This window comes from Salvelinus sp. IW2-2015, linkage group LG6.2 (assembly GCF_002910315.2).
Source record: "Salvelinus sp. IW2-2015 linkage group LG6.2, ASM291031v2, whole genome shotgun sequence".
Taxonomy (NCBI): domain Eukaryota; kingdom Metazoa; phylum Chordata; class Actinopteri; order Salmoniformes; family Salmonidae; genus Salvelinus; species Salvelinus sp. IW2-2015.
The window spans coordinates 7,290,326-7,306,312 of NC_036846.1; the positions used below are offsets into that span (position 1 = coordinate 7,290,326).

The window sequence follows — 15,987 nt, forward strand, 5'->3', positions numbered from 1 at the left end:
TAGTGAACATTATTGAACATCATCACTGGAACTGGACAGCTGCTGTATGCTAGCAATCTACTGTTTGAACATGCACTCCTTTAGACTTTTACTGGAGGAAAAACAGCAAGAAACGACATTGGCCTATATGTAATGGTTGTCTATTTTATTCAAGTATTGATGGTGGTTGAACGACAAAAACTAACATTTGTTTTACTACACCCCTGGCAGCTCTCTCCCCACCCCTGAAAAGCATAGTATCATTGCAGGTCACCTGTCAGTCAGCCAGTCAGTCAGTCAGTAATTGCTGCAATAGAGCTTGAGCGTATGGTACTCCCCAAAGCATGGTGCAACACACAGGGGTGTGTCACAAGTACTTTGTCAACCTCCTCTGCTTCCTTCTCCTGGTGCTGGACAGGCAGACTTTGCACTGCCTCCATGTGCGACTGCCTTGAGCCGCAGTTTGAGGGACTTCGGAGGGAAAACGCTGAGCAGTAAGGCGTAGGGAATTGTCTGCAGTAGGACGACCACCAGTGGATGGACGCCGAAGGGTGTGGTGCTCCTCCAGCAGCTCTCTCATAAGGTTATCTCTGTACGTTTGGTAGGTCATCACCTCACCTACGGGTGAGAGGGAGTGGAGAGGGTGATGAGGGAGTTGGTAGGTGGGTGAGATATTTTCAGTATAATTGCATAATGGAACTGTATGTCAATTATTATTATTTTTTTATGTGTTCCGTAATCATCTGACTTGTTAGCTGGTGGTGAACTATGTGACCATTGAGGACAGCAAAGTCAATCAGATGGAAAAAATATCTTCTTGGACCACTTGGTAGTTTTCCGAGATCATTTCACAAAGTTGTTTATCATGTCCGCCTTATCCACTGCCCCCATTTTGAGGTTATGGTCAAGCACACAGTCTGGTTGGATCATTCTCTCTCCCGTTAGGTGGTCCACCTTACCTGTGGCCGACAAGGACACGGACGTCTTGTTTTTCATGCCACTGTTGACTGTTCTCCTTTAACTCCACTTCCCCCCTCTTCATATTCCTGCTTCCGAATGTTGGCATCCCTTTCCTGTTTTACCGGACTGTGCCACAGGCCCCTGTGCTGTTGGAGAGCAGATGCTGGAAGAGTGTGGGACTGCTGCACCAATCCTCAAAGACCCGGACACTCCAAGCCCCTCATAATGCTGGATGTCAGTGGTGGACCCTGTGTAGACTATAATGTCCTGGACAAATCCTGTCTTCGTGTCACACATAACAAAGCACTTGACCCCTAACCTGTGCCTTTTGGGGGGAATATATTGATGGAAAGCCATCCTAACCTTCCATAACATCAGGGACTAACGAAATAACGCAGCAGGTTCGGTGAATTAAAGTAGCATGTTAGGAGAATGAGTTTAAGGTTAGGAAAAGGGTTAGGCTTAGCTATACTACTACAATTAGCAACAACTGTAGTCCTCGATGCGACCACTAGATAAAGCAGATTTTTTTGTGTGTAATATTTTATTATATTTTTCCAAATATTAACAAACACAGACAAAAGACAACAGACAGACAGACACACACAAACATCAACGACATCACCCCTGCCCAGACCCACATGCTTCCACCGCCTTTTTCTCCAGCGCCTGCAAGACTATTCCACATGACCTCAAACTGCGCCACTCTGCACTTCTCTGTCGCCCACACACTTTCAATATTTGATTCTTCCTCCTGCCCCTTGATTTTCAGTTTTTAAGCAAAAGTTGTTTTGTTTTTTAAATAATTGACGAGAATAGTACGGTCCAACCGATTGGGTATCTCACCATACCCGCGGTGTCTTGAAATATACAGATAGACGGATTAAAAGTACATTATATTGTAAAACTTCTGACAGCCAACTTTCTAACTTTTGGACTTTATCGCACTCGCATGAACCATTGAGTCACCACTGTTAGTTTTACACTTAAGACATATGACTCTGCAATTGTGCTGCAGAATTTGTACATTTGGACTGTATAATAAATATATACATTAGTTTATATTGGATAAAGTGTACGTTTTCGTTAAGTGTAATTTTGTTAGTTATGTTCCAATAGTCCCTCCATCTTGTGCCAATATCAGTTATTGTTAGGTCTTGGTTCCAATAGATTATATTTTTTGGATAGGCTTTGTTCAAGGTTTTGTATACCTTACCTATCATATGAGCATAATTTTCTGACACAAATAAAATTCCCTCAACATTGCTCTGATGTTCAAAAAAAATCAGATTTAAATTTCGTGATATAAAACTTTTAAATTGTATGTTTTTGAAAATGTCCAACATTGCTTTTAATTCTGTCATGGAAATAATTGTATTTCCTGTTATCAAGTCATTTACGGTTTCGATGCCTTTAGTTTTCCTTGTGTGCCAATTTAGCAGTGAATTCTGAAAAGCTATCCAATGAATAGGGGGGATATTTAGAGAGTGATATTGGTTCTTGTAGAATCCGTTCTTCCATATTGGTATAATGTTAACTATGACGTTGTTAATGTTCTTAGCTCCATTCTTTGAAAATAGACACGAAGAGATTCTGGGGATGAGCATGCGCATCTTCAATATGTATCCATGGTTCCTAACAATATGTCACAAGTAAAAGCCTTGGGAGTTGATACAATTCCAAGTCAGGAAGGTTCAAACCCCCCTCAGACATAGGGGCATGTAAAATGGCCTATTTATTTTTATTTGCCAATATAAAGTCAATTATGGTTGAGTATACTTTTTTAAATAATGTATTTGGTGGGGCAATTGGTATTATATATTTTTTGTGGTCCGCTTAAAAGATTGGTGTAAAAAAAAAAAAAAAATCTTGCCATTATTTCATTTTTTCTACATTCATTTTATATCATGAGGCGCTATGCCTTTTTAGTGCTTTTCATCCCCAATCCTCTCCTAATGTACCAAACGTCTGTGGATTATGTCATTGTAAATATATTGGAGAAAGACTGACACTTAAATACTATGGTCAGTTTGTAAAGTATAGTGGATGATGGGGCTCTACCTGGGGAGAGTGGGTCCACAGAAAGACCGAAGTGAGACGAGAGGAGGCACCACACATACTTCAGGGAAGTGTCTGATGCCCTCCCAGCCACCCGTCCCAATCACTCGGATAGAACCCATCTCCAATCTCACTAATAACCACCGTAGGATCTTAGCTATAATGGCAAACAAGGAATAATAATGACTTGACATCCTCTGTCACGACGGTCGTATGAATAATTGGACCAAGGCGCAGCGTGAGTAAACTTGCACATTTTAATGATAGTGAAACATCCAGAACAAAGATATAACGACCGTGAAATACGTCGCTCCCCAATCATAGGCACTCATACAAAACAAGATCCCCATCGCATGTGGGAAAAAGGACACACTAAGTATGATCCCCAATTAGAGGTAACGATTATCAGCTGCCTCCAATTGGGAACCATACACACACACCAACATAGAAATATAATACCTAGAAATCCCCCTAGTCACGCACACTCTCCTAATTCGCCAGAACTTTCATTCATTTTACAGCAGGTTTGCAAGTCACAAAAATAAATAAAATTACATTGTAGTATAGATAAATCCTTCCTTCACTCTTTGCCAAGCCAAGCTTGTCCCAACCTCCCATTCAAGATTTTTATTAATATATTTTTTTTTATGAAAAAAATATTCATAACTAAATTGGAGGTCTTCGGGGACAAATATCACCAAATTAATTATGAATATTTTTTTCATAAAAAAATTATATTAATAATTAAAATCTCGAACCCGTTTTTGCATCCCGGACCCACATATGCTGTACGTGAATGGATGAGTAAGTCGATGTATGGCTGAGTGTAAATGTGTCTGAGAAGAAGTTAGGGTGCCAAAAGATGGGAGGTTGGGACAAGCTTGGCTTCGGTGGGCAAGGATGGGAGATTGGGTCAAGCTTGGCATGCTGTTGTCTTCAAATCTGTCTCGCCTACAATATTGTTTGACCCACAAATCAAATTAATTGTGAATATTTTTTTCATAAAAGTTTTTATATTCATAATAAAAATATCGGACCCGAGATGAAAAAACTCCCAAATCCAATGTCCCAAGAAGGAAGTTATCCTACCTAAATAATGCAAAAGTTACATTTTAATTTCATTCATGAGAAAAGAGAATGCAGGAGACAGTCAACTACTAATGCAGTCAGCGGACCGTTTTGTGGTGCTGAAACGTGAAGCTGCAACCACATCGCAATCAATAGGAGGTGAACCACGCCTGGTGCTGAAAATATAGCTAACTTGTTATGCAAGTGTTGCACAGCAACAGATGGAGAACACCTACAGCAGTCGAGTAAATCATTTCAACAATACTTTTCATTTTTTTATTTGACTTTACAAACAACAGGAGGACTTAATTGGAGTCTATTTCTTCCTAGCCTAGGTCTACTGTATATAAAATAACAACTGGCTGAGCTAGGCTATAAGGCTTAACAGGATCTTTCTCAATAAAACATTATGTCCTGAGTCTATATTGCGTTCATAGAGGAAAATGATGACTCGCAGGTGTAAGTCGATCCAAACATTGTTAGCACATAAAATGCACGTTTCTTTATTGTGCTGTATTTCTCTGAGCATGCCACCCACAACGTACACAAGGACTCAGCACTCCTGAGCGCATCCCTGATTTGTCTCGATGTCTGGAATTCAATCAGCTCAGTTTGAATTGCGGCCTCATCCAGCGAGGGTATTGTTTTCTCAGCAAGGAGGGAGAACTCTCCACCTGGGCAACTATGAGAGGATCACGTACAAACGCAATGATATCACTGGGCATGCTGTAGTCTTCAAATCTGGTTGAAAAGTTGTCCCTCAGCTGCTTGATGAAATCTAACATGCTGCGGCCTGGTCCCTCTGCCTGTCGTTTTCTAGTGTGCCCAAGTGCAGTAGATGACAAGTCCAAATCGAACAACTCAAGCTTCCCAGTAAAGGCATCAAGTTTTTCCACCATGTCCACCACTGTTTTCCCTCTTTCTTGTAACTGGAGATTTAACCCGAATATGTCAGCAAAAAAAAGCCGTGTATGTAGATTGCAGTTAACGCTTAGTATTTATGCATCGGGCCTCTGACTGGGGCTGGAAGTACACTTTGAATGACGTCGGAGACTGAATTCTTTGCAAACAGCGACATTTGCGTTGCGAATAAGACACACTGGCTTGGCATTGGGAAAATATGGTAAGATGAACCCATATCTCTCTGTACATTCTTCCCTAAAACTTCGATTTTCATCATCCACCTTTCTTTTGATACTTTTTGAGAGCGACATTTTCTCTTGCTATCAAGCTAATTGTTATGGACGAATGTCATTAAAAAAAGTAGTGTAGACCTTTTTGTCCCCACCAATCAAAGCACAGAGAAATAGACAAAAAATAAGAATTGGGAAACAATCTTTAGCACAATTTACGACAAGCGGGTCTTAGGTATCACTGTATGATAAGTCTTTGTATTCAGGACATAAAGTTAGTTCATTTCTTTGGCACATTTTTAGCAGTTTTATTTTAGTGCCTTATTGCAAACAGGATGCATGTTTTGGAATATTTTTGTTCTGTACAGGCTTTCTTCTTTTCATTCAATTAGGTTACTATTAGGTTAGTATTGTGGAGTAACTACAATGTTGTTGATCCTTCCTCAGTTTTCTTCTATCACAGCAATTTAACTCTGTAACTGGTTTAACTCTCCTGTTGTGTTTGTTTCAGAAATGACCGCCCCGTTATAGCTGATTATAAATCCATAATAATACATATATTATCACCACACAATCTTGTGTTCTGTTTCGTTGTGTTCTTGAACGTAGCCCTGTTTCTTTGTGTTCTTGAACATAGCCATGTCTATCATTTTTGTTCATTGATTTCACCTGCGTTAGTTACTCACCTGGTCTCATCAGCTTCTTTTTTATCTATCATACGTAAATCCAGTGTCTTCCCTCAGGTAAGAGCACGATACACAAAACCAGTGTCTTCCCTCAGGTAAGAGCACCAGACACAAAACCAGTGTCTTCCCTCAGGTAAGAGCACCAGACACAAAACCAGTGTCTTCCCTCAGGTAAGAGCACCAGACACAAATCCAGTGTCTTCCCTCAGGTAAGAGCACCAGACACAAATCCAGTGTCTTCCCTCAGGTAAGAGCACCAGACACAAATCCAGTGTCTTCCCTCAGGTAAGAACACCATACACAAATCCAGTGTCTTCCTTCAGGTAAGAACACCATACACAAATCCAGTGTCTTCCCTCAGGTAAGAACACCATACACAAATCCAGTGTCTTCCCTCAGGTAAGAGCACCAGACACAAATCAAGTGTCTTCCCTCAGGTAAGAACACCATACACAAATCCAGTGTCTTCCCTCAGGAAAGAACACCATGCGCATAAAACACTTTCAATCACTTGTCACCCAGTACCTCAGTACTGACTTGGTTCATCCTAATCTATAACCAAGTTCCTCACACAAGGTTCCATTAGACCCTCAGGAATTTCTAACTATTACACCTGGGATTCTGTGTCATTTATCACATATACATCGTTTACGGGCTTATAAATAAATGTAGGTATCGACTGTTCCTGTAATTATCAACCCCATGAGTGAGGTGCCACTTACATACTGGAATCAGTCATCAACCACAGTGCTTTTTTTAAATTTCAGACTGTTGGTTTAACAGGCGTCTGCTTACCTTATAATTTGAATGCGCTGCACAGTGGAACGAAGATCATCCAGACGCAGGGGTCACTCACTCCTGGTTAGCTCGCCAAATGTTGGTTTGTCCTTTGCATTGGGTGATGTAAGTTTCCTTCAACAATCAGTCTTCCAGATAGATGACATAGACACAGGAACCAATTGCAGACAGTTTCACATACAGAATACCTCAGTAGTCTATAGTAAATATTTCTGTGGCGAAACAGGAGACAAAGCTCCTTATACTAGTGGGTGTAGGCAACCTACCATCAATCATACCTTAACATTGTTGCATTGGATTAGATACAAAGTATCAAAGATGAGAAAAACATGTCTAGACTGGTTTCTCACTCTGCTATCTAGGCCTTGAGGCTGCGTGACTATCAGCAGGTGCAGACAATTCTCAGCCTGAGAACTAAAGCAGTACATCTCCATTTACCCAGTACCTTCCCATCATTGCGCTTTGCAAGCATACAAAGGTCATCACATATATACAGTAATCATGGCATTGATGTAGCCCCACACCCGACACCCAGGGTAACCCCCAACACAGGCAGTGATGCAACTGGTCAGGATGCTCTCGATGGTGCAGTTATATAACTTTTTAAGGTTTTGGGGACCCATGCCAAATCTTTTCAGTCTCCTGAGGGGGAAAAGCTGTTGTCGTGCCCTCTTTACGACTGTCTTGGTGTGTTTGGACCATGATAGTTTGTTGGTGATGTGGACACCAAAGAACTTAACTCTCAACCAGCTCCACTACAGCCCTGTCGATGTTTCCACTGCTGTTGTGGTTAAAGCACAATAGCGATACCATATTCCTCAAAAACAGATAGGCTTTTCCTCAGCTGTAGATCACAGCTGTATAACAATCAGTTACTATAGTGCATGTAGGTGAGGACCTCCATGCTGTTGAAGAGACTTATAGAGCTCGTCAGCTTGTACTCCTAAAAACCAGACATGAGTTACCGCTGGTTCATTCGGCCATTCCTATGGGGGAAATGAATGGGGAAAGAATTGGGTTTTGGGATAAACACCGAAAATAAAGTCTGAGGTTAAAACAGGCTAAAGGATATCTCATATGTTTTGTTATATGAGATATCAGTCTGTTAACACAACCTTTATGAATAATGATTCCTTTATGCACTTTATGTTCCTATTTTGATTACATAAATGCTTCAAATTCACAAAAAGTGACATTAGCTGGTGTAGACTATCTCATGGAACCCGTTCATTTTCCCATAAGCTTTGGCCAGCAACGAGCCATGGCGGAGTGCCTACAAAAAGACACCATTACCGAAGATTTTTTATAGCTAACCCAAGATAGACCACAACCTGTCGTTTCCAATGCGAGCAAATTAATCATAGTGGGCTGATCAAGCACGAGTTAGCGAGGTCCTATTGGTGTGTTCAAGCATGTATTTGCATATTTCCACTAGGGAACGCCTACACTACAGATTCTAGTTTTGGGAACAGAAAATTGCATTGAGATTAAATGTTTCATCGCTGAGAAAATTAGCAGTATATTGGCCAAAATACGTCTCTCTCCATCATCTCCCACTTCGGGTCACTGGGCTTCCTCTCATCAGCATATTTGCTGGTGAGTGGAAACAACAACCGGATGCTTCAATTTATACATCCGGTTTAACTTCTGGCTCATTGATCTAGCTAGCTCATTACTATTGCTCTCTTTAAGTTCAGACATGCAGTTGTTGCATTACCATTTCTGGCTAGCAGGTGTCACCCAGGTCTCACGGACCGGGCCCGCACAAATCTACGCCATTTAATTGGAAGGGTACACAAATAATGTTTCTAGTGATGTTAGGATATATAAGTTATCCTGTATGAGCTTTTGTGCCGTATAAGTTACGTTGTTACAGGTGTCAAGCTTATGGGTATGTGGCAGCAGTGTGTAGGAGGGAGGTTCCTAGGTGTGAGAAGTGTGCAGAAGGGCATGAGACAAAGGAATGTGGAGCATTGGGGAAAGTAGTGATATGTGTTAATTGTAAGGGTGCCCATGGGGCTGGGGATCAGAAATGTTCGGTGAGAGAGAGACAGGTTGAGGTTTCCAGGGTGAGAGTAGTGCAGAAGTTGTCATATGCTGAGGCAGTGAAGAAAGTAGAGGAAGATGGGTCAAGGGGGAGGGATCCTGGGAGGAGTGATGTGAGTAGTAGATATGTACCAGTACAGAGGGATAGGCCAACAAGTGATATTATCTTTCAGTAAGATTGGATTTTTAGCATTTCTAGCAGTGGTTATCAACTGTACTGCAGGGATGGAATGTAAGTCGCAGAAATTGAGGTGGTGGTGGCAGCTGCAGAGAGGTATTTGGGTGTGCAACATTTAGTTACAGGGTGTGTTAAGTGGTGGTGTCCCATCCTTTCAGGCTGTTGGCCTGAGGAATGACTAAATAGATTTAAATAGTGGGGTAGTGTGATGTTTATTTTTTTTGTGAGTGTAGTGTTAGATGGTAGGGTATTTGTCGATGTATATATTTTTTTCAAGCAACGTATAAGGGATTTATACTCCAGTCTACTAGGAGGCGGTAATGCAATATTTATTGGATGCCAACCGCCGTTAAACCTGAACGAAGAATGTCGTGGCACCGGCAGTGGCAGTTGTTCAACATTGTAACATGACTCACAGATAGAGGTGAAAATATGTGAAACATAATCTCTTAATGAAACGTATTGAACCCATGTCACCCATTCTAATATATGTATAGTTGTATTATTTTAATTTCGGGGGTTCATGTCAAGAGCTGAACATCGTCTTCCTCTCTCCTCACTCTCACTTTTTCATCATTGCCTTTTTCCAGGAGGCTAACCTACAGGTAGCGGGCACCTAACATATTCCTCGCTGGTAGATAAAGCCATGCCTCCAAAGTAAAAATGTGACCGAGTGACAAAGGGGGCGGATGGCTAGGATTCTAGGAAGAAAAAATACAGACGGAGCGAGTTACGAAGTCAAATTTGGAGAGGGAGGGAGAAAAGGGAGAGAGAGGGAGTAGACGAAGAAAGTGTACATTATGCGGTGCCAGAAACTACACGCGAAGAACACGGGGTAGGCTTGATATAAATCAGAGTCGTGTTTTGCTTTAGGAGGGGAAGAGAAGAAATCGAAATCGTAGAGAAGTGTTTCTACAGCTACAAGAAACGTTCTGTCAACGTTGTGACATTTATTTTTCCTAAGAAAAAGAGCTGAAGTAAGTCATCATTTTTATTAGAAACTTCAACATATTTTTTGTTGACTTTGTATCTAAAAATGACACTAAAAGCTAGCAAGTGCCAAATATACCCACAAAGGCAAGCACTAGCTGACGAATGTATGGTGTTTTAGTTACTTTCAGAGGTATATGTGCTTGTTAATGCGTTATTGCAATGATAATACTCGGATTTGTTATGTTAAATTTGCTTGTATGTTTTGATGACAATAAATATGGCGGTTAATTAGGGCAGGACTACTTTTTAGTAGTGATGTTCAGTTTGCGATTGATTCGTTCTTTTTGGATGACTCTTTTATTGACACGAGTCATTATTCATTTTTCCGAGTGACTCGTTCATTTTCGTCGTTCGTTTGACCTGCTGGCCCTTTGGAATTTAAAACAATTCAAAATTCAACTGTAGAATTCACACATTATTTAAGGACAACGTGGTGCAAGTCACACATCGTATAATGAAAATTCGAAGTCTGAGTTCACAGTAACGAGCGTAACGACTACGGAACGTTCTCACGCGCCAACGGCAGGCAGGTAGCTTGTCCTGTGACTGAAAACCATTGTTTTTGCGAACGAATGGTTATTTTTGAACGGATCTTTTTGGCGGACGTCGCGAATCGCATCGGTGAAAGAACCGTTCATTTTGTCTCCCTGATTTGCATACTGGTACTACTGGTCTTTTTTGTTTTTGCTCAAAACAACGTTTTTCGGGTAATAGGTTAAACAATTATTATATAAAGAGGACGAATCCTCACTGCAGAAACATTTTTTTTTTTAAATTCACCTTTATTTAACCAAGTTCCAACAAGTTCTCATTTGCAACTGCGACCTGGCCAAGATAAAGCATAGCAATTCGACACATACAACAACACAGAGTTACACATGGAATAAACAAAACCTACAGTCAATAATACAGTAGAAAAATAAGTCTAATAACAATGTGAGCAAATGAGGTGAGATAAGGGAGGTAAAGGCAAAAAAAGGCCATGGTGGCGAGGTAAATACAATATAGCAAGTAAAACACTGGAATGGTAGATTTGCAGTGGAAGAATGTGCAAAGTAGAAATAGAAATAATGGGGTGCAAAGGAGCAAAATAAATAAATACAGTAGGGGAAGAGGTAGTTGAATGAGCTAAATTATAGATGGGCTATGTACAGGTGCAGTAATCTGTGAGCTGCTCTGACAGCTGGTGCTTAAAGCTAGTGAGGGAGATAAGTGTTTCCAGCTTCAGAGATTTTTGCAGTTCGTTCCAGTCATTGGCAGCAGAGAACTGGAAGGAAAGACGACCAAAGGAGGAATTGGCTTTGGGGGTGACCAGTGAGATATACCTGCTAGAGCGCGTGCTACGAGTGGGTGCTGCTATGGTGACCAGTGAGCTGAGATAAGGCGGGGCTTTACCTAGCAGAGACTTGTAGATAACCTGTAGCCAGTGGGTTTGGCGACGAGTATGAAGTGAGGGCCAACCAACGAGAGCGTACAGGTCGCAATGGTGGGTAGTATATGGGGCTTTGGTGACAAAACGGATGGCACTGTGATAGACTGCATCCAGTTTGTTGAGTAGAGTGTTGGAGGCTATTTTATAGATGACATCACCGAAGTCGAGGATCGGTAGGATGGTCAGTTTTACGAGGGTATGTTTGGCAGCATGAGTGAAGGATGCTTTGTTGCGATATAGGAAGCCAATTCTAGATTTCATTTTGGATTGGAGATGCTTAATGTGAGTCTGGAAGGAGAGTTTACGGTCTAAGAAGACACCTAGGTATTTGTAGTTGTCCACGTATTCTAAGTCAGAACCGTCCAGAGTAGTGATGCTGGACGGGCGAGCAGGTGCGGGCAGTGATCGGTTGAATAGCATGCATTTAGTTTTACTTGCGTTTAAGAGCAGTTGGAGGCCACGGAAGGAGAGTTGTATGGCATTGAAGCTCGTCTGGAGGTTAGTTAACACAGTGTCCAAAGAGGGGCCAGAAGTATACAGAATGGTGTCGTCTGCGTAGAGGTGTATCAGAGAATCACCAGCAGCAAGAGCAATATCATTGATGTATACAGAGAAGAGAGTCGGCCCGAGGATTGAAGCCTGTGGCACCCATAGAGACTGGCAGAGGTCCGGACAACAGGCCCTCCGATTTGACACACTGAACTCTCAGAGAAGTAGTTGGTAAACCAGGCGAGGCAATCATTTGAGAAACCAAGGCTGTCGAGTCTGCCAATAAGAATGTGGTGATTGACAGAGTCGATAGCCTTGGCCAGGTCGATGAATACGGCTGCACAGTAATGTCTCTTATCGATGGCGGTTATGATGTCGTTTAGGGCCTTGAGCGTGGCTGAGGTGCACCCATGACCAGCTCTGAAACCAGATTGCATAGCGGAGAAGGTACGTGCGATTCGAAATGGTCGGTAATCTGTTTGTTAACTTGTCTTTCAAAAACGTTAGAAAGACAGGGTAGGATAGATATAGGTCTGTAGCAGTTTGGGTCTAGAGTGTCACCCCCTTTGAAGAGGCTTTCCAATCTTTGGGAATCTCAGACAATATGAAAGAGAGGTTGAACAGGCTAGTAATAGGGGTTGCAACAATTTCGGCAGATAATTTTAGAAAGAGAGGGTCAGATTGTCTAGCCCGGCTGATTTGTAGGGGTCCAGATTTTGCAGCTCTTTCAGAACATCAGCTATCTGGATTTGGGTGAAGGAGAAATGGATGGGGCTTTGGCGGGTTGCTGTCGAGGGTGCCGGGCAGTTGACCGGGGTAGGGGTAGCCAAGTGGAAAGCATGGTCAGCCGTAGAGAAATGCTTACTGAAATTCTCAATTATAGTGGATTTATCGGCGGTGACAGTGTTTCCTAGCCTCAGAGCAGTGGGCAGCTGGGAGGAGGTGCTCTTATTCTCCATGGACTTTACYGTGTCCCAGAAATTTTTTGAGTTAGTACTACAGGATGAAAATTGGGGAGAGCGCATACTGGGGAGAGCGCATCAATCTGGTCCATACTGATTCTTTCAGTTCACAACATCCGGCGCCGAAACGAGATGGCCGCCTCGCTTCGCGTTCCTTGGAAAATATGCAGTATTTTGTTTTTTTATGTGTTATTTCTTACATCGGTACCCCAGGTAATCTTAGGTTTCATTACATACAGTCGGGAGGAACTACTGAATATACGATTAACGTCAACTCATCATCGTTCCTACCAGGAATATGACTTTCCGAAACGGATCCAGTGTTTTGCCTTCCACCCAATACAATGGATCTGATCCCAGCCGGCGACCCTGTGCGACGCCGTAAAGGGCAAACGAGCGGCCTCCTGGCACGGCTTCGGAGACGGGCACATCGCGCTCCACTCCCTAGCATACTACTCGCCAATGTCCAGTCTCTTGACAATAAGGTTGATGAAATCCGAGCACGGGTAGCATTCCAGAGAGACATCAGGAATTGCAACGTGCTCTGCTTCACGAAACATGGCTACTCAAGAGACGCTAACGGAGTCGGTGCAGCCAGCTGGTTCTTCATGCATCGCGCCGACAGAAACAAACATCTTTCTGGTAAGAAGAGGGCGGGGGGGTATGCCTTATGATAACGAGACGTGGTGTGATCATCATAACAACACACAGGAACTCAAGTCATTCTGTTCACCTGATCTAGAACTCCTCACAATAAAATGTCGACCGCATTATCTACCAAGGAATTCTCTTCAATCATAATCACAGCCGTATATATTCCCCCAAGCAGACACATCGATGGCCCTGAACGAACTTTATCTGACTCTTTGTAAACTGGAAACCACACACCCTGAGGCTGCATTCATCGTAGCTGGGGATTTTAACAAGGCTAATCTAAAAACAAAACTCCCTAAATTCTATCAGCATATCGATTGTGCTACCAGGGCTGGAAAAACCCTAGATCATTATTATACTAATTTCCGCGACGCATATAGGCCCTCCCCGCCCCCCTTTCGGAAAAGCTGACCACGACTCCATTTTGTTGATTCCAGCCTACAAACAGAAACTAAAACAACAGCTCCGCGCTCAGGTCTGTTCAACGCTGGTCCGACCAATCTGATTCCACGCTTCAAGACTGCTTCGATCACGCGGATTGGAATATGTTCCATTGCGTCCAACAACAATATTGACGAATATGCTGATTCGTGAGCGAGTTCATTAGGAAGTGCATTGACGATGTCGTACCCACAGCAACGATTAAAACATTCCCAAACCAGAAACCGTGGATTGACGGCAGCATTCGCGTGAAACTGAAAGCGCGAACCACTGCTTTTAACCAGGGCAAGGTGACCGGAAGCATGACGAATACAAACAGTGAGCTATTCTCTCCGCAAGGCAATCAAACAGGCTAATCCCAGTACAGAGACAAAATCGAGTCGCAATTCAACAGCTCAGACACAAGAGGTATGTGACAGGGTCTACAGTCAATCACGGATTACAAAAAGAAAACCAGCCCGTCGCGGACCAGGATGTCTTGCTCCCAGACAGGCTAAACAACTTTTTTGCCCGCTTTGAGGACAATACAGTGCCACTGACACGGCCCTACCAAAACCTGCGGCTCTCCTTCACTGCAGCCGAGGTGAGTAAAACATTTAAACGTGTAACCCTCGCAAGGCTGCAGGCCCAGACGGCATTCCCAGCCGCGTCCTCAGAGCATGCGCAGACCAGCTGGCTGTGTGTTTACGGACATATTCAATCAATCCTTATCCCAGTCTGCTGTTCCCACATGCTTCAAGAGGGCCACCATTGTTCCTGTTCCCAAGAAAGCTAAGGGTAACTGAGCTAAACGACTACCGCCCCGTAGCACTCACTTCCGTCATCATGAAGTGCTTGAGAGACTAGTCAAGGACCATATCACCTCCACCCTACGACACCCTAGACCCACTCCAATTTGCTTACCGACCCAATAGGTCCACAGACGACGCAATCGCAACACACTGCACACTGCCCTAACCCATCTGGACAAGAGGAATACCCATGTGAGAATGCTGTTCATCGATTACAGCTCAGCATTTAACACCATAGTACCCTCCAAACTCGTCATCAAGCTCGAGACCCTGGTCTCGACCCCGCCCTGTGCAACTGGGTCCTGGACTTCCTGACGGGCCGCCCCAGGTGGTGAGGGTAGGTAACAACATCTCCACCCGCTGATCCTCAACACTGGGGCCCCACAAGGGTGCGTTCTGAGCCCTCTCCTGTACTCCCTGTTCACCCACGACTGCGTGGCCATGCACGCCTCCAACTCAATCATCAAGTTTGCGGATGACACTACAGTGGTAGGCTTGATTCCAACAACGACGAGACGGCTACAGGAGGAGGTGAGGGCCCTCGGAGTGTGGTGTCAGGAAAATAACCTCACACTCAACGTCAACAAAACAAAGGAGATGATTGTGGACTTCAGGAACAGCAGAGGGAGCACCCCCCTATCCACATCGACGGGTCAGTAGTGGAGAAGGTGGAAGTTTGAAGTTCCTCGGCGTACACATCACGGACAAACTGAATTGGTCCACCCACACAGACAGCGTCGTGAAGAAGGCGCAGCAGCGCCTCTTCAACCTCAGGAGCTGAAGAAATTCGGCTTGTCACCAAAAGCACTCACAAACTTCTACAGATGCACAATCGAGAGCATCCTGTCGGGCTGTATCACCGCCTGGTACGGCAACTGCTCCGCCCACAACCGTAAGGCTCTCCAGAGGGTTGAGGTCTGCAGAACGCATCACCGGGGGCAAACTACCTGCCTCCAGGACACCTACACCACCCGATGTCACAGGAAGGCCATAAAGATCATCAGGACAACAACCACCCAAGCCACTGCCTGTTCACCCCGCTATCATCCAGAAGGCGAGGTCAGTACAGGTGCATCAAAGCAGGGACCGAGAGACTGAAAACAGCTTCTATCTCAAGGCCATCAGACTGTTAAACAGCCACCACTAACATTTAGCGGCGCTGCAACATACTGACTCAACTCCAGCCACTTTAAAAATGGGAATTGATGGAAATTATGTAAAAATGTACCACTAGCCACTTTAAACAATGCCACTTAATATAATGTTTACATACCCTACATTACCCATCTCATATGTATATACTGTACTCTATATCATCT

The 15,987-nt window shown here is 43.4% G+C and overlaps 1 protein-coding gene across 1 annotated transcript in view; it reads left to right on the top strand.

Annotated features, from left to right (window-relative positions):
* Positions 1-9,579: 9,579 nt before the first annotated feature.
* Positions 9,580-15,987, top strand: part of LOC111965748 (large neutral amino acids transporter small subunit 3-like) — a 38,046-nt gene continuing 31,638 nt past the window's right edge. The window contains exon 1 of the mRNA XM_023990020.2: positions 9,580-9,883. The gene's annotated coding sequence lies outside the window, so the exon portion shown is untranslated. The remainder of the gene's footprint in view (positions 9,884-15,987) is intronic.